General features: G+C 35.7%; 1 protein-coding gene and 1 pseudogene across 20 annotated transcripts in view; both read right to left on the minus strand.

Annotated features, from left to right (window-relative positions):
• Positions 1-26,458, minus strand: part of HDAC9 (histone deacetylase 9) — a 1,001,951-nt gene that overhangs the window by 478,936 nt on the left and 496,557 nt on the right. The gene's annotated exons all lie outside the window — the stretch shown is intronic.
• Positions 1,193-26,221, minus strand: LOC137768703 (casein kinase I-like; annotated as a pseudogene).

Genomic DNA, 26,458 nt, shown 5'->3' on the forward strand with positions numbered 1-26,458 from the left:
CAGTGCAGTGTAAAGCACAGGCTTTCACACACAGAAAAAAGGCACAGGCACAATCTCGCCACCAATTTGTATGTGTCAATTCAGTTAAAAGTTGAAACTTGAAGACATGTGACAAAAAATGGAACCATGTTTAACTATCTCAGTTAATATTCACAATTGCAGCAGCTACAATAATATTCAGGATACAGCATCACCAGTGCTGCCCAGGGCCAGTTTATATGGAAAACAAGTTCTTACACCAAGAAACAGTTGACCACAACCACTGGCAGGTGGACGTATGAATAACAATTTCCAGATCTGGGAGAAACAAATGTTGCTCTGATCATCTGCTCAGCTTCTTTTGTTCCTCCTTTCCTGCACAGAAATCTTTGGGCCTGCAGACTCCGCCCATGGGAAAAGGCTGCCTGTTGTGCTGTTTTGTGCTTTAACATCATCCTGTCAAATATGTGGGCCTGTCATTAGTTCAGGGTTCAGAAAAGAATGTGGACATGGAGAACAGTATAGAGGAGTTTTTTTTTCCTTAAAAACCTGAAAATAGAACTACCATGCGACCCAGCAATCCCACTACTGGGCATATACCCAGAGAAAACCATAATTCAAAAGATACATGCACCCCAATGTTCACTGCAGCACTATTTACAATAGCCAGGACATGGAAGCAACCTAAGTGTCCATCAACAGAGGAATGGATAAAGAAGATGTGGTACATATATACAATGGAATATATTACTCAGCCATAAAAAGGAACGAAATTGGATCATTTGTAGAGACGTGGATGGACCTAGAGACTGTCATACAGAGTGAAGTTAAGTCAAAAGAGAAAAATATAGTATATTAACACATGTATGTGGAATCTAGAAAGATGGTATAGATGATCTTATCTGCACAACAGAAAGAGAGACACACACGTAGAGAACAAACACATGGACACCAATGGGGAGAAAGGGGTGGTGGTGGGATGAATTGGGAGAAAGCGATTGACATATATATACTGTTGATACTATGTATAAAATAGATAACTAATGAGAACCTACTGTATAGCTCAGGGAACTCTACTCAGTGCTCTGTGGTGACTTAAATGGGAAGGAAATCCCAAAAGAGGGGCTATATGTATACGTATAGCTGATTCATTTTGCTGTACAACAGAAACTAACACGAAAGTGTAAAGCAACTATACTCCAATAAAAATTAATTAAAAAAAAAAAAGAATGTGGAATAGCTGTCTCGGATACATGTAATCCAGACTTTTTCAAAGTATAGCCTTTAATAATAGTTTAAGTACATGGGAAGCTCTGCAGGAGTTTATATGAAACTTCATCAGGAATAGACATCTTTCACTAATCTTTTCCTACTTGTTTCTTTTTTGCAGCCTTCGCCAGGACAGGCTGGTTCTATTAACATATGTGTACATGTATCCTAATGATACCACGTCATCTATGAAACTCTGCTCAATACCAAGATGTTCACTTATGCTGGTTTGACAGGTAGTGTCAGAGAGATTATTACCCGCTCTGTATAGTGTGTACTGCCTTGTCCTGTCATTTCTGTACTTTCTGGCCAAACCAAAATCAATATGGAATAATAACAGTGACGCCCACTACCAATTAGGAAGTTATCTGGTTTACTGTGTCTTAAACTCTTCATATGCACATACGCAATTCTACTGATCATCTGGTCAGCTAACGCAAGTACAGTTTTCACTGTGAGCCTTCTTGAACAGAAACTGGAGAGGTCTTGGAGAATGGATGGAAGAAGATCCATAAGTATCACTTAGAGTCTTTGTCTTATTGACACAACTTTATGTGTGGGATGTCAATCCCACCATGAAGAATCTTAAAGTTTGCTCTGGTACAGCAACGGGGGATACCTAGCTTTTGTGATTCTAGCTTCACTGCCACTTCCTCATCATTGGTTACGTTGATCACCAGAAAGAGTTCTTCAGGTAGAATCCATGGGCTTTGGGAAAGAAACAGAACTTAAATGTTCTTCTTCCTTCAACTCCATGGAATTGATTTACATTCATTTAAACCACCTTGATATTTCCTTTTCTGAAATCCTGTTACCACCTCTCACTCCCTTTCTTTTAACACTGATTTGGAACAAAAGAAATCCAATTTTGTAATTTTATTTACACTTTTACCCATTATATCTTATTTGTTATATCACAGCATGGCTGTTTGTATTTTGTTCCTCTAGCTCTTTGCCTCAATAACTACACTGCAGCATAAATTCTTAAGTATAATATAATTAATACTATCTAAAGAAAGTATTAGACTGTTTAGGGCTGTGTGTATCTAAAATAACATTGATATCACTGTTTTTAAAGTATCATAGGTTGACATATCACTTTTCATTTACACCTTTATTCAGCAAGTATTTGTAAAGCCATATTAATTGCCAAAACAGTTTTTAGTCAACAAGAGAAGGAACTGCCTTCAAGGAACTCATGTGTTGATGCACATCAAGCCATAAACCAATGTAGAAAACATGACGCATTAAGGGCAATGATGTTGGTGCTCTAGAATCCCACCTGGGCCCTCTTCTATTTTCCCTCCAGGACTCTCAATGGTGATATTTTCCATTCCCAGGACTTTATTTGCTTCCTCTATGGTCACAGTTCTGTCTCCAGACTAAACATCTATTCTAAACTTGCCACCGATATGTATAAGTAGTACTGGTGCTCTTCATTTACCTGTCTTACTCTGCTCTTTCTCCAGTACCTCTGGTCTCAGTTTGTGCAGCCAGAGGAGAACATGAAAGTAATATTTGACTCCTCTTTCCCTTTATTATCCATACCCAATCAACATAAACAATCTTTTCTACTCTTAAATATTTTTTGAATTCATCAAGCTCTCTCCACTACCACTGCCTATTTTACTAAAGCAGCCCTCTGTCACTTTCCTGGGTAACACCCATCAGTGGAACCCCAATCTTTAACATGATGGCCTATCCCTCTATGATGTGCTTTCTGCCCGTGTTTTCAGCTTCAACACCCCCTACTCTCCTCCCTTCATTTGAATCACACCGATCTTCTTTCAGTCCGTAAACACACCATGCTCTCCGAAATCTCAGAGATTTCTCATATACATTATCTCTTTCTAAATTCCAATCCCACCCCATTTTTCTGTACTGATTCTTACTTATCCTTCGTATCTTAGCTAAAAATGATTTGATGTAGGATGTCTTTTTGTATCTTATTGTATTTTCTCATTAAATTTTTCAATTCATTTTCATAGTATTTGTTTAATTGACTCCCTTCACCATTATTCTAAGCTCCTTGAGAAGAGGGACCACATTTTCAGTGCCTGGCACAGCATAAAATCATAGTAATGCCTCAGTGCATACCTGAAATGAATGAAGGAAGAAATGAATGAGTGATAGTGACGAATCATATGGTAATAAAATTAGAAACACATATGTACATATCCAATTAAAATCCTAAAACAATTACTTATTAGTTCTTTTTGACTGTCTGAATCCAGGTAAACATTGACTGTTTATTGATAAGTGAATGAGTTTCTGGCAAAAGTGATTAAGTATTTGAAAAAAGCAATCTCAAAAATTTTTCCACCTAAGATGTCATTTCACATTTCCCAGACCCCAAGTTATCTCTTAAAACTCAGTGTGCTGACAGGTGACAACCACCAAAGTGCAGTAAGGGAGCGCTGAGTAAAATAAAACTTACCCATCATGCTGTTTGTCTCAGTAGAGATCACCAAGAATAAGCCACAATCCTGAATTATCTAAACAGTAAGGCCTAATTCATGAATGATTAGCCCATGTTATATTATGAGAAAACTAGAACAGAACTGATAAACTATAAGCTAAGAATTTTTTTCAAATCTCCAATTTGAAAAATGAAGAATTACTAAATGTTGATAGAAAAGAATAAATTGTCTTAAGGTTATTTAATATTTTCTCTAAAATATCCAATAACTGATTTTTAAAAAAATATTGAAGTGCCTTTTATTGAAGGCTCTTCATTGAAATGCGTAGAATCATTGCAGACTTGGAAGGCGTATTTTTTTCTGAAAAAGTAAATTACTCAGTTTGAATGTGGCTAACATCAAAAATGGGAAATGGAAAAACAAGCAATACAACCTCAGTTTGATGACAATGTTGCCCAAATTTCACTTCAGTAATACAAATAAATATTCTTAGCTTATTTTCCACTGTTAATATTTATATCATAATGAAATAAAGAATAAATTAATCAAACTTGAAAAAATAATTTCTAGAACAAGAATTACTTAAATTGATTAGTCCAGAAATACAATTCTCCCTGATAGTGATTCTGTTCAAGTTACACATGTTTACAGTTTCTTTAAGGTGCACTAATACACGGCATAAATGAAAAGAAAATAAATGCAAGAAGCAATCTGAGCTTTTATTTACTATTCTCTTATTTCCCAGGGGTCTGAACAGGAAACAAAAATAACCACAAATGACTAAAATATCAGTAGGCCTTGAAATATCAACATTTAAGCTAAAGAAAGCTAACTTTTTAATCAAAGCCTTACTATTTTGATTTACTTAATTCAAATTCCCTCTCTGCAAATATGCTTTTGAATTAAGCAGTCATAACAAACCATAACACCAACATGAACTGCCAACTCATTTGTAATACCCACTTAGTTCTAAAGTATCACAGTGTTTGCTAGTTCTTTACTATTTGAGAACCAAGCAGAAGCTTCACTGAGCTTCCTGCAGTATGGGAACAAAATCAAACCAATTTACGTGACTTCAAGGTAATAGGAGCTAAGAACCTAATCCATATCATTTTGTAATTTGAGACAAAAATTTAATCAGATATAATGATACCTGTAAATGAAACATTCAGTAGATGAGAAATGTTAGTGCTGTGAAATAGGGAATACAGGTATTGATCTAAAAAGTGTTACTTATTCAGCCATGTATACCACTCATCATCTGGGATGTACAGCAAACTGACTTCTGTAAGAACTATGACGAAGGTGGGACAAACTGTCTCCTCCATATTTTTCTCTACAACTTATATTTTTTTCTAGGTTACAGACAAGTACTAAATTATTACTATTTGCAAATGGCTAACACAACTTCCTTCTCATTATGAAAATTTACTATGTGAGACAGGGGATTCCCCTCTAACTCCAGAACTTAGTTCATCACCTGACATGTAATATAAGTTTAATAAATATTGGTTGAATAAATGATTCTCTCAGCAGATACCCCACTCTAATAACACTTTTTTTGAACAAATTACATTTGTTTATTTGGCAAATAGACTTTTTTCAAAGAATATGTTCCCACTCCTCTATCAGGAACCCTTGTGTGCAGAAGTATGTAACTGTATTCTGTTTTGAGAGAAAAAAAGAGCTTTTATTGGTTTTGTGTACTGCCAGCAAGAAACAATTGCCTTTAACCTAAAAAATATTCCAATATTTTCTGAAAGCTTCAATGCTTAGTATATTTAAGACAAGAGCATATATTAAAAGTTGCTGGAAGGTATGAAAGAAAAAGAGCAGAAATGCCATGCATGATGCTTCTCTCATTTTCCTCTTTGATTTAAACCATGTCTTCTCCTTTTCTACTCTCTAATCTTCAGTTTTGCACAATGGGACTAGGACTTCAACCTTTTTGGGTTTTTTTCCCCCTTCTCCAGATCTCAGTTGTTTTCTAAGTTCTGAGGAAATCTTTATTACAAAACAAAAGTCTTAAAGTCCCACTAAAACATTCTAATATAGGATTGCACTCGCTTTTAAAAAGCAAAAACATTTCTTTAAACAGCTGGACACTTTCTTCAAATAAAAACTTATGAATAGTCCCAACGTATAAAACCAGCACGAGTGCAACTGTTAAGTAGGAGCCAATGTCCCACCCACTCACTTCCTCCCTGGCCTGTTCCCTTAGGAATCCAGACTCCACGGAATTCAACTGAAAAACACTGTTCTAACAGCATTATTTCTTTATTTGCTAAATTCAAATCAGGGGCAAATTAGTTCTCTTTCAAAGAAAAATGCATTACTGTTTCATGGAATTATGAGAATTTGGAATGTATGATTTGGAAATAATAAAGTTTCACTTTGTACATACAATTTGGGGGTGGAAGTTAATGTTAAAAAATAAAAATTTGGGACTTCCCTGGTGGCGCAGTGGTTAAGAATCCACCTGCCAATGCAGGGGACACGGGTTCGAGCCCTGGTCCAGGAGGATCCCACATGCCGCGGAGCAACTAGGCCCGTGTGCCACAACTACTGAGCCTGTGCTCTAGAGCCCGCGAGCCACAACAACTGAGCCTGCGCCTGGAGCCCGTGCTCCGCAACAAGAGAAGCCACTGCAATGAGAAGCCCGCATACCGCAGCAAAGAGTAGCCCCCTCTCGCCGCAACTAGAGAAAGCCCAGGCGCAGCAACAAAGACCCAACGCAGCCAAAAAAGAAAAAAATCATCTAAAATTGCATAATTTCAAATCTAGCCAGATAAATGCATTGGCACCCGTGTTTATGTTATTGCCACATGGTGGCACCACTCTTGTTCATAAGTAGAAATACCCACTATCCTTTGTCAGAAGTGCTTCGGATATGAGTTTTAAAATAATTATGCAAGCTTGGAATTATGCGAAGTTTTCAGGCCTTGAGCATTTTAATGAAATGTGACTTCCCTATGCTGATTCCAAATTTAGCTTTCTAAACTTGGGTAAGAACAAAGACTAATACCATATTGTTGGTTGGTCTGGAGAGTTGTTTTGCTTTAATTTAAATTATGGAGCCAACACCAGTGTAGCACTTACTGTGTGCCACACACCGTTCTGAATGCTTTAAAAGAAATGTTAACTCATTTATCCTTCTTTACAACACTGTAAGGTTGTGCTATCTGGTAACTCGCGGGGTAGACACAATTATGAGCCTCATTTCACCAATGAGGAAAATGTAGGCCACAGAGGAAATTGGCCAAGGTCATGTGGCTACTTAGTGGTGCAACAGGAATTAGAACATACACCAACCAGCTGCAGAGTCTATGGTCTTGGCCACTCCACTATTATTCTTCTTGACTTCTACAAAACAGGTATCCAATTTAATTTCTACACAGTTCACCTTGAAGTTTGCCTTGATGTAAATGAGGATGAAAAGTTTTTTGTTAAAATAATATTACATATTTTTTAGAGGTAAAAGGAAAGCATTTGCTTGTAACAGCCAATATATACCATAGAGAAATGTGTAATGGAACACATTTCTGCATATTTTAACACATTGGTGAATTTTCAGGTGTTTCAATGCTCTCTTTAGAAACAATTCTGTATTTAGGAATTGCAAATTTAGTATTTCACCCTTTTCTTTTAGCTACAGAAATTTCTGTTGAGTCTATATAATTTTTAAAAATTCATCTTACTCTCTAATCTGAAATCCACTAACTCACAGGTAAAGACTGCCTAGCAATGAAGTTATTATTAGTACTTGATTAACTAAATCACATTGGATTGTTTCAGAAAGAGATACTGAATCATATTAACTGTAAACTGTTAATGAGACTTGAATGCATTGTTCATAAATTTTTAGATTACTTTTTTAATTGAAGAAAGAAAGCAGTAACAAAAAGGAAGAGGCAGCTGTTTTTTGACAGTATGAGGAAAGATTTGACAGGATAGACTGTGGTGGTTTATCTTTTTCTTATTTCAGAGTTTTTTTTGGTTCATGATTCCTTGTGCATTATAAAAGATGATCACTAGCCATTAAGGCACAACTTGTTAGGTAAGTGAAAGGGTCTACCTCAAAGAAGAGCCTAAAATTTTCAGAAGAATCTAATTTTTTAAAATATATAAAGAGAAATCAATGTGACAGTATGTGTGCCTTAAAGATATTCCTAATTTGGCATAAGAAAATGTAATAATTTTTCTCTTCTGCTTAATTAGACTGTCATTAAAATTTCTATTTCTGGTAGAACTCATAGTATCTGCTTATAGAAATAGGCTGTATTCAGAGAACTGTCAGCATTACAGAATGCTTCTCAATATTTTAAGCACAGCTTTGAGATAATCAGTCTACAATTTGAAGTGGTATATACAATTTGTACAAACAAAAGTATAAGAAATAATTTAAAGCATTAAAAATGAACGTAACTGTGTAGAGCTGGGGTAAGCAAACTATGGCTCACAGGCCAATTCCAGCCTGCCTCCTGTTTTTTCACTGCCTGCTACATATGAATGATTTTCACATTCTTAAATGGTGAAAAAGTAAATTTAGAGAAAAACCTTTCGTGATGTGAAAATTACGTGAAATTCAAATTTCAGTGCTCACAAATAAAGTTTTATTGGAACACAGTCACACCCATTCACTTATATATTGTCTATGGCTGCTTTCACACCACAAAAGCAGAGTTGAGTGTGACAGAGGCAGTACAAGCTGCGAAGCCTAAAATAGTTACTATCTTCCCTGACTGAAAAAGTCTGCCAAACCTCGTGGCAGAGAATCTACATCTACTTTTTATTCTCATACAGTGATACCTCCCATTGACAATCCAATGCCTAAGCTACCTCTCTACTCTCTACCCTACTGGTATAATGTAGAAGGTTAAAAATTACCATAGCTTATTTCATCTAAAATAAAACATAATTAGGAAGCAGATTATGCTAACAAGGAAAATTCCATGTAAAAGTAGCTCTAAGTATTTTTATTGGACTAATATATTAGTTTTAGGCTTTGTTGCTTGCTCTTCACATTAAGCAGTTAACTAGAAAACAAAAATATAAGTAAGAACGATGACATTTTAAAGTGAGGAACGTATGCTGAGCACTAGCTACAATTTTTGCATGGAGTTTTTTCATTTAATATAGCAATCATTATTCCCATTTTACAGGTGATGATAATGAGCAATAGACAGGCTAGAGTGAAAACTTCCAAGGTCATATACACAACATTTTTTTAAGTGCTACTTTTTTATCTTGCTTACTTAAAATCATGGTAAATATTAACTTCGAATAACGCTAAATGAAAGTCACTGTATCATACTCCATATTAAAGATTCAGGTGGCTTCTCCTTCTAACTTATCTCTTTTCTATGAGGCAAAGGTAACAGACTCTGCATGTTAGAAGCTAGACCTAGAACAAATATTTGTTCAATTGAAATTTCTTTTACTAAAAAGAAAAGGACACAGACTGCTCCCATCTGTGTAGCAGTTGATATATGATTCCGCATACTACACACACACACACACACACACACACACACACAAGGCCAGTACATCTTACAGAAATCAACATGTGAACATTTGAATGAGTTTAGGAAAGGAATGTTTAGAAATTACAGGATATTGTGTTTATTTGACGTTAAAATTGTTGTCAGTAATGTGTGGGTTGATTTAGTTTGTACTGAATATTTTAAAACCTTGAGGTTTTAAAGAAACAGCACATGTACCTCAAAGCTACAATAATACCTACTACAAGGTTGGCTATTATATCCTAGTGATAGATCTGCAGCCAAACCACTAAAGAAACGTGGTGCCTCAAACAAAATAGACCTACTAGTTAGGCATTGTAAGAAAAAAAAAAACTTATGGAAAAAAATAGTTACCCAAATGTCCTTCCAGATATTAATGTAATTTTAAATTAATGTAACCCAAGATTATAGGCAATATATTGCTAATCATAGAGTTTACCAAAGCCATTCTGAATCCAATGGTTCCATTTTATTTTCCACAAAATTCGTAATATAACTTAGATCAGATGAGTTGAGATTCAGCAACTTGAGAACTCATTTATTACACAAAATTTTAAGTTCTAGTTTTTTTTTAAATGCTTTAACTCAGCAGTTTGGTATCTATAATCCTTCAAAATAAAAAAAAAAAAAGTAAATATTACCTTGGTTAAACAAAAAGAAACAAAAGAGAACAAAAACACATGAAAATGTTCTTTATCCTAAGAGGAAAGCCACTTTTATAGTGGTTATTCAGGTTTCCTCTCCCTGCTGGGGTAGAAGGAGAGATAAGGAGACAGAATCCCATGTGATTCCTTAGGTCAGTGAGGAAATTCAACCTGCCACGTTAGGCATGCTTCTCTAAGATTTATGTAGGCCATTCAGTTGGGTTTATTCCTCTCAAGGTAAATTTGGCAGGATGCAGGATTTAGTCAAAGTCAAGGTTCAGAAATTTCTGGGCATGTCTGGAGAGCAGGTGGGGCTGGCACAACAGATGTCCATTTGCATAAATGACTAAGGCACCTCCTAAGAAAAACTCATCTTCAGCAAAGAGGAAACCAGGCCTGACACACTTGACCTGATAACGAAGCCTCAGGGCCTGAGTGATTCTGATTCTCAACACAAGGTGCACCCTCCTCTGTCTACTCTCACCTCCAGGTCCCAGGGTGCAAACCTAGATCCCACCTTCTATGCTGCTCTGAAAACGCTTTCACCAAACTCATCAGTGACATCAAATTGTTAAAACCAAGCCTTGGTGTTACTTGATTCTCACAATCATGGGACACAGTTGTTTTAGAGAATAGATAAATGAATCAATCTATCAGTCCATCTTCTTTCAATCACTGGCTAATACCCAAGATCTTGCCAAAGGAGAGAAGCAGAACATGGCAGAAAGAAGACTGAGCCCTTGGTTCTAATCTTCATCACTCCACTTCCATGGGCCTTGGGTTCTTCATGTATAAGACAAATAAAAACTAAGAGGCTGAAGTAATGATCTCAAGGCTTGTTTTAGGGCCAAGGCTATTCTTTCCCAACCTTCAAATATATAGAATATATATTAGTCTCTATTAGAAAGTCTGTCTCATGAGATAGGCAATTCCTGTTGCCTTCATTGACTTCTTTGGGTAAATCAATAACCAGCAGGGCAGGGTCTGACCATAGAGAAAGCAAGGGGTCCTAGGAGGAAAGAGAGAGATGCCTACCAAATAGAAGAAAATGACAGAGAATGGAAAGCAGGAACTCCTTTAGAAAAGCTTTATCTAATTAAAAATTATCCTAGGGCATGCTTTGCCTGAGACTCAATTTTGGTCAAAATTATTCTATTCCCTGATTGTGGTGTACGGAAACTTTTCAAACCTTCCATTATAAACAGCAAAACACACTTTCCATTTTCTATTTCAAAGAACATATTTATTTTTCTACAAGAGTTGTTTCTCAGTGAGGTATAGTGAACACAGTATTTACATTTTGTTTTATTAATTACTTATGAAAATAAGAATAAACATCTTCCTCAAAAGTGCTACTACAGAGCAATACAGTACTCAATTTGACAAAAATCAGAAATATTATTCTGATCCCATGAAATGTAATGGATAGTCAAAGGCACCCACATTGCTTAATAAGGTAACAGAAAATCGCCAGTAATTAGGAAGAAGAAAACCAGCTAAAGTTGAAAAGTAAAACTGAAAAAAAAAAAATTACCCACAATTTAAATATCTTAGAATTCTTTTTTTTGGTTAACCTGCAAAGGTTTATACAAGTAAAATTACCATCACACATCAATTTACTTATTTTAATTATTTCAGTGCATTTAGATATGAACTAAGCTTTGGGTTTCTTTCTTTTTTTTTTTTTTTCCTAAAAGAATCGTTCTTTTTTTTTTCTCTACAGAAGTACCCTAACTGTCCAAAGCATTTGGTCCTGTTCAATAGCTAAAGAACTCTTTTTTTTCTCCTCTCTCTAATTTGGCTTCAAGTCAATGCTGTTTTTCTCATTCCAACTGTTTTGGACATATGCTGGCCCAACTAACAATGGTAAACACAGCAAGCTGTCTCTGATATGGTGCTGATTAAGTCATCTTGTGAGCAAGCAGAGTTTGGATGTTAAGATGCTAAGAAAAAAACTACTTTCAGAAATTCTCCTCCCTTTGAAAAATATTTGGATTTTCAATTTTAAATTATATGATAAACAAACCATGGGATACTATGAAAATACATTCACTCAATGCTGGCCTAGGCATTTGAGAAAAATAGAAAACGAAAACATGGTTCTTACATTCATGGATTTTACAGTTTAAAAGGATAAGGAAAAGCACAGGGAAGAGTGGAGCCCAAACATGGGCTTAAAAATAACTTTCTAAAGAATGGCACTTGCATGTCTTGCAAGAAAAAAGGTATAAAATTGAAATCATGGATACTTTGAACTGCATTTTTATATTCTATTAGTAAAATATTAGTATAAAACTAGTACCTTAAACCAAAAGATTTAGGAATAGAGATCCAATGAATACCATAAGCATGTGGTACAAAATAATTGGAAGGAATACAAATATTGTAGAGCACATAATTGTTATTCAGAATGAAAAATTATTTTTAAATATTGGCATCTCAGATTCTGTTTTTGTACATGAGAATCGAGCACTTATTTTTTACTTAGCTTGGATAGCTAAGTGCCAGCTTCCCCTCATTATGCAAACAGATAAAACCAAATTGTTAAATAAAGCCAGAAATACAATTCTTCTCTTAAAATACATATATATTTGGAACCCTAAGAGGAATAAGCAACTCAAAAACGGGACCACCTCAAACTTAAGAAAACTGTAATATTTTATTTATCACCAAAGCTCTCACAAGGTTAATACTATCCATTATTTGACAGATGTGAAAGCAAGACAGATTAATTAATTTATAATCATGGACAATTTTTTTTTCAGTTTTACTGTTAAAACTTAACTCAGTCTTCTTACCTCTAAACAATGCAGGCCCCCAAAATAGAAAGGTGAGGAGTAATAACTAGTTGTTGTTATCAAAAGATTTACAATCTAAGCAGGGTGGGTATCTGAGGGAAGAAATGGTGAGAAAACATACAAAAGGTATAGAATATGATAAATTCTACACTTAACGATCTGAATAGATAATTAGGGATGTTGATGGGTGCAAATTTTTGAGAGTTTTCTCTATGAAATGTATTGTGCTAATAAGCACCTTAAATACATTATGAAATCACAGAAATAGTAACAATTCTTTCTATAGGGGTCATAAGAAATGCTCTTGAGTACAAGATATTAAGAGGATGGTGGATGGAGAAATAACTAAAAAGCTAACAGCAACAACAAAAGCAGACAAGAAGATAACCACTGAATAACTAAGGTACCGAACACAGAATAGAAAGGGATGAATTTAAGAGATGTCTTCAAGGTACGGTCAGCAAGACTGGAAGACCAACTGAATGAAACAACTAGGAATTCTTTAAAAAAAAAAAAAAATCACTGATATATTTAGATTATGGTAGCATTGTTACAGCAACACTGAACTTTTTTGTTAATTTTAAAATTATAGGTCAAAAGAACATATAATTTTATTTTCTTTAAAGAGGCAAAATCTTTCGGTGGCAAAAGTGGGGAGCACATAAATGGCAATAAACTATTTTGTAGTCATCAATATGTTTTCTAACTGTACAAAACCATATTATAATATATTTAGAAATTCTGGGAAACTTTTGATCAGTAAATACAATCAAACTAAGTAAAAGGTCAATAAAAATGACCTACACATCAAGAAAGAATAAAATTCTTAGGCAGAAATTAAACAAAATAACTGCAACACTTGTACACTGAAATTATAAATCATTTTGGAAAGAAATTAAATGAGATCTAAATAAATGGAAATACATCCCATGTTCATAGATCAGATGACTTAATATTACTAAGACAGCAATACCCCCCAAATTTATCCTCAGATTCAATGCAATCCCTGTCAAATTCCTACTTTTGCTTTGTTTATTTGCAGAAATTGACAAGCTGATCTTAAAATTCATATGAAAATGGAAGGGACTCACAATAGCCAAAATATTCTTGAAAAGAAAAAACAATATGGAGGACACACTTCCTGGTTTTAGAACTTACTACAGAACCATAATAATCAAGACACTGGCATAGAACATGTGTATATATCAATGAAATAGAACTAAGTGTCTAAAAACGAAGCTTTACATTTATGGTCAACTGTTCTTTGACAAGAGTGTTAAGACAGCTCAAGGAGAAAGAACAGTATTTTCAACAAATTATGCTAGGACAACTAGATATCGAGATGCAAAAAAAATGAAGTTGGGACACAGACATAGAGAAAGGACCTGAGGACACAGCAGGGTAAGGGGAAGCTGGGACAAAGTGAGAGAGTGGTATTGACATATATACACTACTAAATGTAAAACAGATAGCTAGTGGGAAGCAGCCGCATAGCACAGGGAGATCAGCTCGGTGCTTTGTGACCACCTAGAGGGGTGGGGTAGGGAGGGTGGGAGGGAGGGAGACGCAAGAGGAAAGAGATATGGGGATATAGGTATACGTACAGCTGATGCACTTTGTTATACAGCAGCAACTAACACAACGTTATAAAGCAATTATATTCCAATAAAATTTAAAAAAAAGGAAGTTGGAACCCTACCTTCCACCACACACAAAAAATTAACTCAAAATTGATCACAGACGTAAGTGTACAGCTAAAACTATAAAACTCTTAGGAGACAACACAGGAGTAAATCTTTGTGGCCTTGGATCCTGGCAATGGTTTCTTAAATAACAAAATCAAAAGCACAAGCAAAGGAAAAAAGAGAAAAGATAGATTTACATTAAAATTAAAAGGTTTGTGCTGAAAATGATAACATCTATACAAAGAATGGGGGAAAATATTCACAAATTATAAATCGGATAAGGATCTAGTATCCAGAATAAATAAATTTGTAAGAGTTAAACTGAACAACAAAAACACAAACAACCCAATTAAAAAAATGGGCAAAGGACTTGAAAAGACATTTCTTAAAAGAAGATATACAAATGACCAATAAGCACTTGAAAAGATTCTCAGCAGCATTAGTCTTCAGGGCAATGCAAATCAAACCCACAATGAGACACCACTTCACACCCACTAGAATGGCTGTAATAAAAAAGACAGATTAGGGGCTTCCCTGGTGGCGCAGTGGTTGAGAATCTGCCTGCCAATGCAGGAGACACGGGTTCGAGCCCTGGTCTGGGAAGATCCCACATGCCGCGGAGCAACTAGGCCCGTGAGACACAACTACTGAGCCTGCGCGTCTGGAGCTTGTGCTCCGCAACAAGAGAGGCCGCAACAGTGAGAGGCCCGCGCACCGCGATGAAGAGTGGCCCCCACTTGCCACAACCTGAGAAAGCCCATGCACAGAAACGAAGACCCAACACAGCCAAAAATAAATAAGTAAATAAATAAATAATTAAAAAAAAAAAAAAAAAAAAGACAGATTATACCAAGTATTGACAAGCACTCATGACCCAGCTATTCCAGTCCCAGGTATATACAACAAGAGAAATGAAAAACACATCCAACAGAAAAACTTGTACAGAAATGTTCACAGCAATATTATTCATAATAACCAAAAGACAGAACAACCCAAATGTCGATCAGTGGATGAACTGATAAATAAAATGTGGCATATACATACAAGGGAGTATTATTCAGTAATACTAAATAGTAAAAATAAGTGAAGTACTGATACATGCCAACATGGATGAACCTTAACAACACTATGTTGAACAAAGTAAGCTAGCCACATAAGACTAGATATTGTGTGATTCCATTTATACCACATATCCAAAATAGGCAAATTTACAGAGACAAAAAATAGATTAATGATTGTTTATGGCTGGGAGAGGGAAAGTGGGAATGAGAAATGATTGCTAGTGGGTATGAGTTTTTTTAGGGTAGACAAAAGTATTCAAAATTAGATTGTGGTGAGGGTTACATAACCCTGTGAATATACTTAAAAACACTGAATTATACATGTTAAATGAGTGAATTTTTATGATATATCTCAATTATGCTGTTAAAATAACTGAATAAAAAATTTTAAATATACTGAGATCTAGAAATAACAAAAAGTTAATATATAGAACAAAATATTTCTTCATTTCGGAAATATAAAAGACAATCACTTGGGAGCTGTTATATTTCCAGAAATATAACATACAGAAGTTTTAAAGTATGCAAAGTGAAAGTTGCCAATGCCTTATTAATATTTTCCCTTAAGCTATTAAGATTATATTTTTAATTCAATACATACTATCGCCAGCTTCTTTGGAGCAGAATGTGTGAAAACAGGGACTTAAAATGCCACCACAGTATTGACTCCATCCTTCTAATCAAGGCATCAGACCTTTCACGTGATCGAGAAAAATGATTCATTTTCTTGTTCCTTTTCCCCCCTGACACTTTAGGTTCTCTGGGGCTAACTGATACAGTATGAAGGAACATATGTGGTCTGCTTCAAGCCTCCAATTTCTTAACTGAAAAGCCACTTTCTTTCTAATGCCTGAACGAGAGGATAAATCAAGGTTAAGGTCCAAGCAAAACTCCTAAATGTATAATCAGACCATGATGTTTCCTCTGTGACACTAGGTGAGCTAAGTCCCATGGTCCCCACAATACTCCTGTCATCAATGTAAATATTTCACCTTTGTCCATTTCCCCACTAGCAAAACAGAACAGGCCCTCAGCGAGGTTGCTTTATTTGTGCATGCACTCATTCCACAAATACATTCCGTTTATTAAGTGCCAATCACTGCACCGAGTGACAAAACGTTGAACAAAGCACTAAGGTGGGGAGAAAAATAAACAGTATTCAATTACACTACAGTGAGGAAGCGGGATATCAGAGATAACGCACAGGGCACCGTGGGCATGCTTTTACACAACAAAGTTCTGGAGCTGGGTATGTGCAGGAAACTTCAAGTAATTATTGTCACAGAGGCACACAAAGGATGTGGATGGCAGAGTGTTGAGTGTTGAGAGGAGGAAGTGGAAGCTAATATTACATGACAAAGAGTTTGAGACTCAAAAAATTAATATTTATTGAGTGAATACTCTGTTACAGAAACTGTACTACTGCCTTTAAATCTATTTTGCTCAGTTAATTCTCTACAACTCGTTAAGGTCTTTAGTATTACGATTTCCATTTTACAGACGGAATACCAAGATTTAGCACAGTTACGTTCCATACTCAACATTTCTCAGCTGAGAGGTAACATACATGGAAAGCTAAGTCAAATCAGTCTGAGCACAATTAGGACATTATTTTCTATAAATTATCCACATGACCTTTAAGATTTCTGCAAATGTTAGGCAAATTCATTTTTAAGTAACTAATAAATAAAATATTTGCCTCTTGGTAAGGCAGAGTGATTGGGATATTCAAGCACAAGGAAAATGCACTTGTCATTATATATTCTTCTACGTATTTTAGATGTCATATCATGTTATGTATTATCTTTTCAAGTGAATGAATAATCCATCGAAATAAATACAGGACAACGCAATTTGGATCACCTCTGCTAATCTCTGGTGTCTAAGCTTATATTTAAGTAGGGCAGCTATCATGACTGGTTCTGACAAGCACGTACGAAACAAACAGACTTCAGACTGAGATATTTGATTGCAAATGTATCTCACAGACTACATTAAAGTTTTTCAAAAGTTATATTCCCAAAGCTGTTACTAAATAGTTGTCTCTACTTTGGCTGAGACCCCAGGAAAATGAGTATCAACTACTCCCACATTCTAGATCACCCATGCAGGAAGGCAAAAGTATAAACAAAACCAGTGTGGGAACCCTTGGCTCCTCAACACTCAAAGGTATAAAAGAGCTGCAGTAAAACTGGCCAAGACGTTGGAGAAAAGAGATGGAGAGTTTCTGGAGGAAGAGTGTCGATGTATGTATTCCCCATCCCACCCCCTCCTCCTTAGTGATGTAGGGCTTGCCTGTCCCTCACCTTAAGATTAATGAGAAGGGCTTGAAAGAACACACTTGGAGAACTTGGTATGTTTCCTGAAGTTTTGGAGACAGAGTGGACTGGTTTGTGACTCAAGTCTGAGAAATCTAAAGAATAAGAAGGTAATTGAGTCCACCTGGAGAAAGAAGGCACACCTGATGAGCAGGTCTAAGGTGTATATTGTGTAGAGCAGATTTAGGCCAGGAGAGAAAGAGGATGACAAGACTGGCCCGGGATTGTCTTACAATCTGCCTATGAGGGACACCTAACTGGTCGAGGACACTTCAGCAAGAATACTTCAGAGGCGTACAGGCTGGTACCCAAAGAATGAGGGAGCATCTAATTGGCCAACTGTGGGGTGTTTCACTTAGTTCAGGAAACTGGGTGAGTGAACCCTAATAAGCACCTGTAAGGGAAACAGGCAACTTTAATCATCTGTCCTAAGCAGGGATGCCAGTTCACAGGAGACTCCAACACAGAAGACCGTTCCTGCGTCCTTACCTCTCCTCCCTGCTCCCCATATCAAGCTGACAGAAGAGGGATAAAAGCAAAAAGCTGAAGAAAACAGGGAAGGTGACCATGCCTTTCGTTTCTATTTCAGGCTTATCGATGCAGCTAATCTAAGCTGAGTTGAGAAACTTTTACTTTGAATAAAGTTTGACTGTTACCATACACTGATAATTACTGAACTGAAACAATCTAAGGCTAAAGTGTGTTGAGTACCTTTAATTATCTGATAATGAACAGAAAAGTCATGGGGCCTACAGTTCATTCCCAGTGTTGGGTCAGACATCTCCTCCAGTTCTAGTTTGAATGGGCAGAGGGGAAAGACATTTAAGTTGGTTTTCTGTTGGTACCCTACAAATCCCAAGTGTTTAATGTAAAAGTTACAATAGTTGTGAGGGAAAAAAATTAGCCCACATGATCTTGGCATTATTAGAACCAAGTATTAGTGTGTTAGGTAAGGCACAAACCTCAGTTTCCATATCTGTAGAGTATGGTGTATAAATTCAGGGGATTAGTCCTGAAATAGTCTTGAAATGAGCCCTGATGTATAGCTGTTAGGTGACCTTGGCAAAACAAAGTTTCAGGACATCATTCTTGTCACCTTTTACCCCTCTATCTCTCCAGTTCCTTTACTTACCATAGCCTGTGAAAGAAACACCAATAACTGGAAATACACCATACTTAGGAATAAATTGTTATGTTTGTTTATTTTTAGTAGTAGGAAAATGAGTCTGTTTTCTGAGGATTCTGAAAATGAAATACGTAAAACATGAGAAGAATAACCATTAATGACTGGGTCAGAAAAGATGACTGATTACATGAAATTCTACATGGCAAAGATTATATCCAGTAATTTTGGTTTATTATGAAAAGAAATGCTTTCAGCATCTGGAGGCCAAAGTTGAACAAACATGAGAATGTTCTTTAAACAGCTTTTTTAAATGTCTAAAGTATTTGTGCTTGTTTATTCCAGGTCTCATATATTGTTAAAAACTTTTTCATGCTAGATCCTTTCAAGTTCAGCAGATGGTAGGCACACTTGTAAAAATAAAAATAAATGCAAATAAATGCCGAAATTTAATTAAATATTTATTAAGCTCATAACATGCCAAAAGCCAAATATAAACTTACAATTTGTATATAAATAAATAAATTTTTGTCTTCTTGTTTTAAATTATAAAATTAATAGTATATTCATGGCAAAATACATCAACAGCACAAGAGATAAAGTAGAAGGTCCAAATCCCTCTTTCTCACTCCTTACCTCCCACTACCACTCCTAGAAGAAATCCCTATTAACATTTTATTGTCTATGCTTCATGAGGTCTATCTTTCATGAAATGTTAAGTTTCTGTCTCTATGTATTATGGACAAAATAGATAACCATTGCTGAAATAAAGAACAAGCATAATAATTAGATTTTTATTTTCACTTGTAATAGAGAAAATTTAGAAAAGAGATGACTTTAAAATTTACCAGGTTCGATATTAAAAAGACTCATCATCTTGCCATCGCTTTAAAGTTGTCAAAGCCCCAGGATAAAACACTGAAAGTGTTTGCAGAATCTCCTTTGACCTACATCTGCTTTTTAAATTTTAAGTCAACATCACATGGAGAAGAGATCTAGAATGTTGAACTAACAAGGACTCCAAAATAGCTTCTTCTAGGTTTAAAAATAACCATAATCATACTATTCCTAAAGTAGATGGGAAATGAGCACAGAATATTCTCTCAACTTAAAACTCAAATGTTAATGAGATCCATTAAAAATTCCTCCTGAATCTACTGGATTCCATAATTTTCTACTATTCCTAGATAGATTTTTCTCATTAAAAGATATTCAGAAGCCCTCTGAATAAATAGTAATATTAATAGGTTTCTGAATTTACCATACGGGAAGTAAATAAAGGTGGTTAAACCAACAAGAAATCAAATGGTACTTATTAGATGTATTTAATTACTCCAAAGAATGATCTATCACTTTACCCTTAAAACCATTCTAAATGAGGTAGAATCCACTTAGTTTTCTGCTGAATTATGCAGCATCACCAACAATTTAACAGACACATGAAGATCTGTAGAGCAACACTGAGAAACAGAAGTTTCCTTGAGTTAAATATTAGGGTAAGTGACAGTAAGTTTAAAAATATTCCATTTACTTCCAGAGGAACGTTTTTCCACATGTGGCATTTGGCTGCTGACTTCAACACTGGAATGAGACAGAAACCAGGGAACCTAATTAAAGAGCTAGAAGAACATCTGGAAATTCAGTAAATATTACTCAGATATAGTAAAGGTGTTTTGGACTTTTGATCACATACAGTATTGCTGTCCTAAGAAAATTTAACCTTTCAATTCTGGGGCAAAAGGTAAGACAATTCAATTTTATGTCTCCTCTTAACATTTCTTATTTCTGAATCCCCAGCACTAAAATCCATGTTCTATGAGCAATTGCTGAATGAATGAGTGAATGAATGATTTAATGAAAAGTAGTATTAAGGAACCTGTCTTTATGCTGAATTTATACAAATCTTTGTAACCATTTTTGCCTATAAAAAGTTCGTAGATTCTTACCCTATCCTTACAAAAGACATAATATAATTCTCTCCTATATATAGTTTTAGTATGAAATGTTATTTTTACTTAAATACAGTCATGATTTGCAACTACAACTTTTTTGAACTTAAGACAATGTCCTAAAACTTTTGAAACACATACTAGAGCTCTTCTAATAGAATTTTTGATGATATATATATATTTTCTCCAAATAAAAATATTATATATTATAAAAAATTTAAAATGCAAGAAAAGAAAACTCCATTTTACCATCTAGAAACAATAACTGTGAGATCTACTTTTGTAGTATGTACATAATGAGACCAAACCGCATAAAAACTTTTTCACCTTGCTCTTTTCACTGTATATTATGATAGAAAGATTTTTATCGTGCTGCTAAAGCTTCTCATAAATGCTGTCTTTAAATATAATGAAATAATCGAGAACGTAGAGCTATAATAATTAATTTAACCATTGTGAAGCTATTGCACTATTATTTGTTTTCAGTTCCTTGTTTTTAAAAAATATCCTTTTATTATTATACCTGTGTAATGGGTATTGTAGAAAATTAGGAAACACAGAAAAATCAGAAAACATAAACGTCAATTTCTAACACCCAGAGGTTACTGTGGTTAAGATCTTAATATATCCTATTGAATCTTTTATGTATATACGTATCTGTGTGTATGCATTTGTGTATGTATATGTATATTATAATGAGATAATGTATGCATATTATTTTATAGCTATTTTATTTTTATGGGTTAACAATCTCCATCTTACTTTTTCAGAATAATTTCATCTCATCTAAAAGCCAGATCATATTCACACATAATTCTCCCAAATTGTCCACTAGAATTGTTTTTTTGAAAATTAGCAAAGTCCCATTTTTATTATCCAGACTTCTTAAAGACTTCCCGATTTTTTGCTATTAGTAACAGTGCTGAAATGGAGACTTTTGTGCAAAAGGCTTTTTCTATAATTAGAATTGTTTCCTTAGGAGAGGTTCCCAGAAATGGAATTAATAAATCAAATGCCATGAACTTGTAAATCTCTTGATACCTACTGCCAAATGACTTTCCAAAAGCATTGTACCAAATTACATTTCCAACAGCAAGGCATGAAAATTTTCTTAAAATGAGCATAGTTAAACATTAAGGAGACTTTGAAACACAATTTAAATTTGATGTCAAGAAACAATGAAACTACCCAACTTTATGTGCTTCCATCATTTACCTGTCAAGTATCAAGTCAGCTCATTAAACATGTACTCACCACAGAATTTAAATCGGTAGGAAGGATGTATAGCATAGTTCCTGCCCACAATAAGCATACAAGCTATTGAGCCACCAGAGCTGACTGACCCATAACAGATGATGTCAAAATGATGACAAAGACAATGGTAGAGATATGCTTAAGGATTTGTAAGAATAAAGGCAGGAATCACCCAACCTCATATCTGAGAAAAGAGAAAGTTACCAAAGGCTTCTAGGAAGCTATAACAATGCAGTTTATCTTGATGAATGAGTAGGAATTTGCCAGGAAAATAAAAAATAAGGACCAAAAAAAGAGGATAGTCATAGCAGAAGGATCATCATGGGCTTCGAGAATAATCTGTAATATAACTTGGTATAAATAGGTGCAGCCTTTTTCCCTGTTTTTTCTAAACTTTTATGGTATGTATCATTCCTTTAACATAGTTTCAACAACAGAGTTCTATAATCACGTTCTATCCATACAGGGTATACTTCAGCGCCTCCAACTGTTCTCAGGAGGAAGAGGTGTAGTTAACAGCCTCTTTAGGGGGCATCTCATAAATATACGAATATATTTTTCACCGTCGCCATGAACAATGGTACCACTGACATTCACTTGTCAGGGTCCAGGGAGGCTTAACTTGTGAGGAACACTCCCACAAAAGAAAGAATTGTTCCACCTAAAATGCCACTGGTGCACCACCCTCCCTTCTTAAGACATGCTGAGCCAGACCGGAAGTTCCTTGAAGACAAAAATGGTATTTTACATGTTACCTTCATCACACCTAGAACACATGGATGCTAGATAGGTAATAAACGTAAATACCTTTTGACAGATTAACATGAAAAGTAGTAAGATTTCAAAAACAATTAAAATGTTCAAAGCACTTCACTGTCTCATTATTTACTACTTATCCTGCATCACCATGAGGGGCACTACCAGAAAATGATGAGGCTGTAAGCTGCCAGCCTGTGCAGTAAAATCAATGACAGCCACCTAACTGTTTACATCGGCACAGAAAGCAAATCAGTATAATTCCCTCTATCACGTGCCACAGGGGGAAAATTCCTAGAGACATTCAAGATCTGTGAAAACTTATTTTTAACTAATTGTGGCTCTAATCCTCTACCAATGGTCACCTGGAATTGAAGCATAATCTTCTGAAGCTTGAGACTTAACACATTATGGAAACTGCAGAATAAAACGATTCGTTCACACAAGTACAGTTTGTTCTTAATTGTTTCATTGGACTTTTTGAAGTCTGCAGCATGTATGACCTTTAAAAATTTCTTCTTAAAACAAAATGGCCTTGATTTATTTTTTACTGAATCTTTACACACCGTTAAAACACAATCATTTAGCCTTTAAGACAACCGTACTGTTCTTGGGAAAAAAACACCCTAAAACATAGGGTTCTTAAGATTTTTATTTCACAATAAAACAGGCCACAGGCAAATAAACACAGTTCTGAGTTAAAAGTGGCAGGAGCATTAGGTTTCAGAATTATCGTAAAACAGGAAGGTTGTGAGGGTATAACATAGGATGAAAGCAGACTCAACCCTGGAGCCTTCCTGCTGACTTCTGCCATGCCAAAATATACAAGGGTTTATACACAACACAAATACACACAAAGGGACACACACACATACAATACTCAAAAAATAACTTATTTGGGAGAGCTATTATCTTTCCAAAAGTCCAGTTCAAAAGTAGAAAATAATAAAATAAAAGGTTCAAACAGTTAATTCAACCACGTCTGAAAATAATATGCTGCCAGTACACTTGGATTAGAAATGGTTTTCAAGCATGTGCATATTAGCAGTTTCTATTAAGGTAATGCCATCTGGGAGAATAATCTTTTCTCCTTGATGATAATTCTACAAGCACACATACACACACTTAAATGCCTGGAAATGGTTGTACCTCCAGCTTTAGTGTCGAATTTCTCTCTGAACAACTGCTTCAAGACTACACCTCAGACAAAAATTAAATAGCTTGTGTCGGTAAATATGGTTCAAAATATACATTGTGGTAAAGAAAATATACATTGTGGTAAAGAGTGCCATACCTACAGTTACGCCACATTCCAATAAAAGGAGTGGGAGAATACACCAAACGGAGGTAGCAGTTAAACTGCTCACCAGAAAAATAAAGAAAACCGGGTCATTATTTTCCCTTCCCTGAAAAAAAGAAGCAGCTTCTGCTTAGTTTGGAACAGTCACTGCAAAAAGGGAAGCTTGTGTTTATTCAGCTCTGTTCTTCTCAGCAGTCCAGTTCATTAGGTTTGTAGGTTTTAAAAAATTTTAACTTTGTTACAGTAATTTGTGGGGAGTGTAAAGCCTACTCATGAGGTGGCAACTCAGAAGCCTGCACTGCAGAATACAAGCCAAAGGCAACGTAAGTATACACAAAATGCATGCAAATTAATTGTAAAATATTCTGCAGGCTCAAAAAAATTTTTTTTTAAGCCTGAGAATCTAGCTGTTTTCCTAGATAGCAAAATTGCGTTACTAATAATTTCTATTTTCACCTATCATCCTTCATGTACTTGGTATATAAATACTTGATATCCTTGAATAAAATATATGGGAAATTCAATAAGAAGAATGTAAACTTCCATATATTAGTCACTGCTTGAGATAAATTCCCGTATAATTTTAAATCACCGTTATTACAAAGGATTATTTGATAATTCCAAGTCAAATGCTTAATCTTTTAACATGTACAGGCACAAGAGAAAATGAAACACAAAAAAACAGTGTTATTTATAAAAGATGCTAACAATAACAAACATGACCATAATAAAGATAAGGAGCTTAATTTCTTTTTCCTCAAATAATTACACAAAGAGTACATTCCAATTTAGCCTCCTAAAATAAGGGTAATGGGCTTCTTATCAAGACATCACACCATCATTTACTGTAAATATCGGGTCAAATAAACACAGAATCACTATAGAGAAACTACTAACACCAAACCCAGTTCTTAAAGCAATTTAAATTAATGTTGATTCTGTGTTTGAAACTTGAGCAATAAAAGAATAAGAATTTAGCATGATAAATTTTCACAACAACGATCTTGTTTCCCAGGATAAAAATAGAATTTTTAAAAAGTAGGGGGGGGGGGGGCCTTCCCCGGTGGCGCAGTGGTTGGGAATCTGCCTGCCAATGCAGGGAACACGGGTTCGAGCCCTGGTCTGGGAGGATCCCACATGCCGCGGAGCAACTGGGCCCGTGAGCCACAATTGCTGAGCCTGCGCATCTGGAGCCTGTGCTCCGCGACGGGAGAGGCCGCGATGGTGAGAGGCCCGCGCACCGCGATGAAGAGTGGCCCCCACTTGCCGCAACCAGAGAAAGCCCTCGCGCAGAAACGAAGACCCAACAGAGCCCAAAATAAATAAATAAATAAATTAATTAATTTAAAAAAAAAAGAAAAAGTAGGGGTACAGCAAGACTGAATCACATCATGCCCGTTTACACTGATGGTAACAGATACACGTTAGTATTTGGAAGCCTTTTGATACACATACTTCAATTGGCCTAGAGGACACTGTACCCTCAGGTTTCCTCCTATTGGACTGGCTGCTTCTTCTTGGTCCCATTTACTGGTTCCTTTTCTCCCCCCCGACCTCTTAATTCTGGAGTTTCCCAGGGTTTAGTCCTTGGTTCTTTTCTCAATCTATGGCAACCCCTTGGTAAACTCATCTAATCTCATCATAAATATCACTTTGTGTTGGCAACACTAAATTACATATTTCCGTCTGGACCTCACTCCTGAACTCTAGGCTCATATACCCACCTGCTGACAAGCAATGTCTTCTTGTATCAATATGTTTAAAATATACCTCAGAGTTACCATATTTAAAAGTGAACTCCTGATATTCCCCTCAGACCACCCCATTTCTATTGTTCTCCTCATCTGTTGACAACTCTATCCTTCCAGGTGAAAGAAGGATAGAGTTCCTTCTTTCCATTCTCTCATGCTCTCTATATCACATTAATCAGGAAATTCAATTGGCTCTATCTTCAAAATATCCTTATTTTTTGTGAGGCGGTGGGTGTCAACAATATGACCACTTTCTAACTCCACTGCTAACAGTAGGGTGTAAGCCAGTGTCTTTCTCAGTGAGATTACCATGGTCCTAAACTATTCAGAGCACGTGATCCTCTGCTGAAAACCCTACACTGGCTGGCCATTTTGTTCAGAGTAAAAGCCATGACCCGCACAAGCCCTGTGTGATCAGATCTTACTTTTCCTCTCTGACTCCGCCTCCAATTTATCTCATCTCCCTGACTCTGCTCCAGCCACAACAGCTTCCCTGCTGTTCCTTAAACATTCCAGACACCTCCCATCCTACTTCCCAGAAAACTCTTCCCTCAGTTCAATTTACGGCTAAATCCTTTACCTCTCACACAATTTCTCACAACTTATCCTGTTTGGAAATTATAACCTTC

This window comes from Eschrichtius robustus, chromosome 8 (assembly GCF_028021215.1).
Source record: "Eschrichtius robustus isolate mEscRob2 chromosome 8, mEscRob2.pri, whole genome shotgun sequence".
NCBI classification, from domain to species: Eukaryota; Metazoa; Chordata; class Mammalia; order Artiodactyla; family Eschrichtiidae; genus Eschrichtius; species Eschrichtius robustus.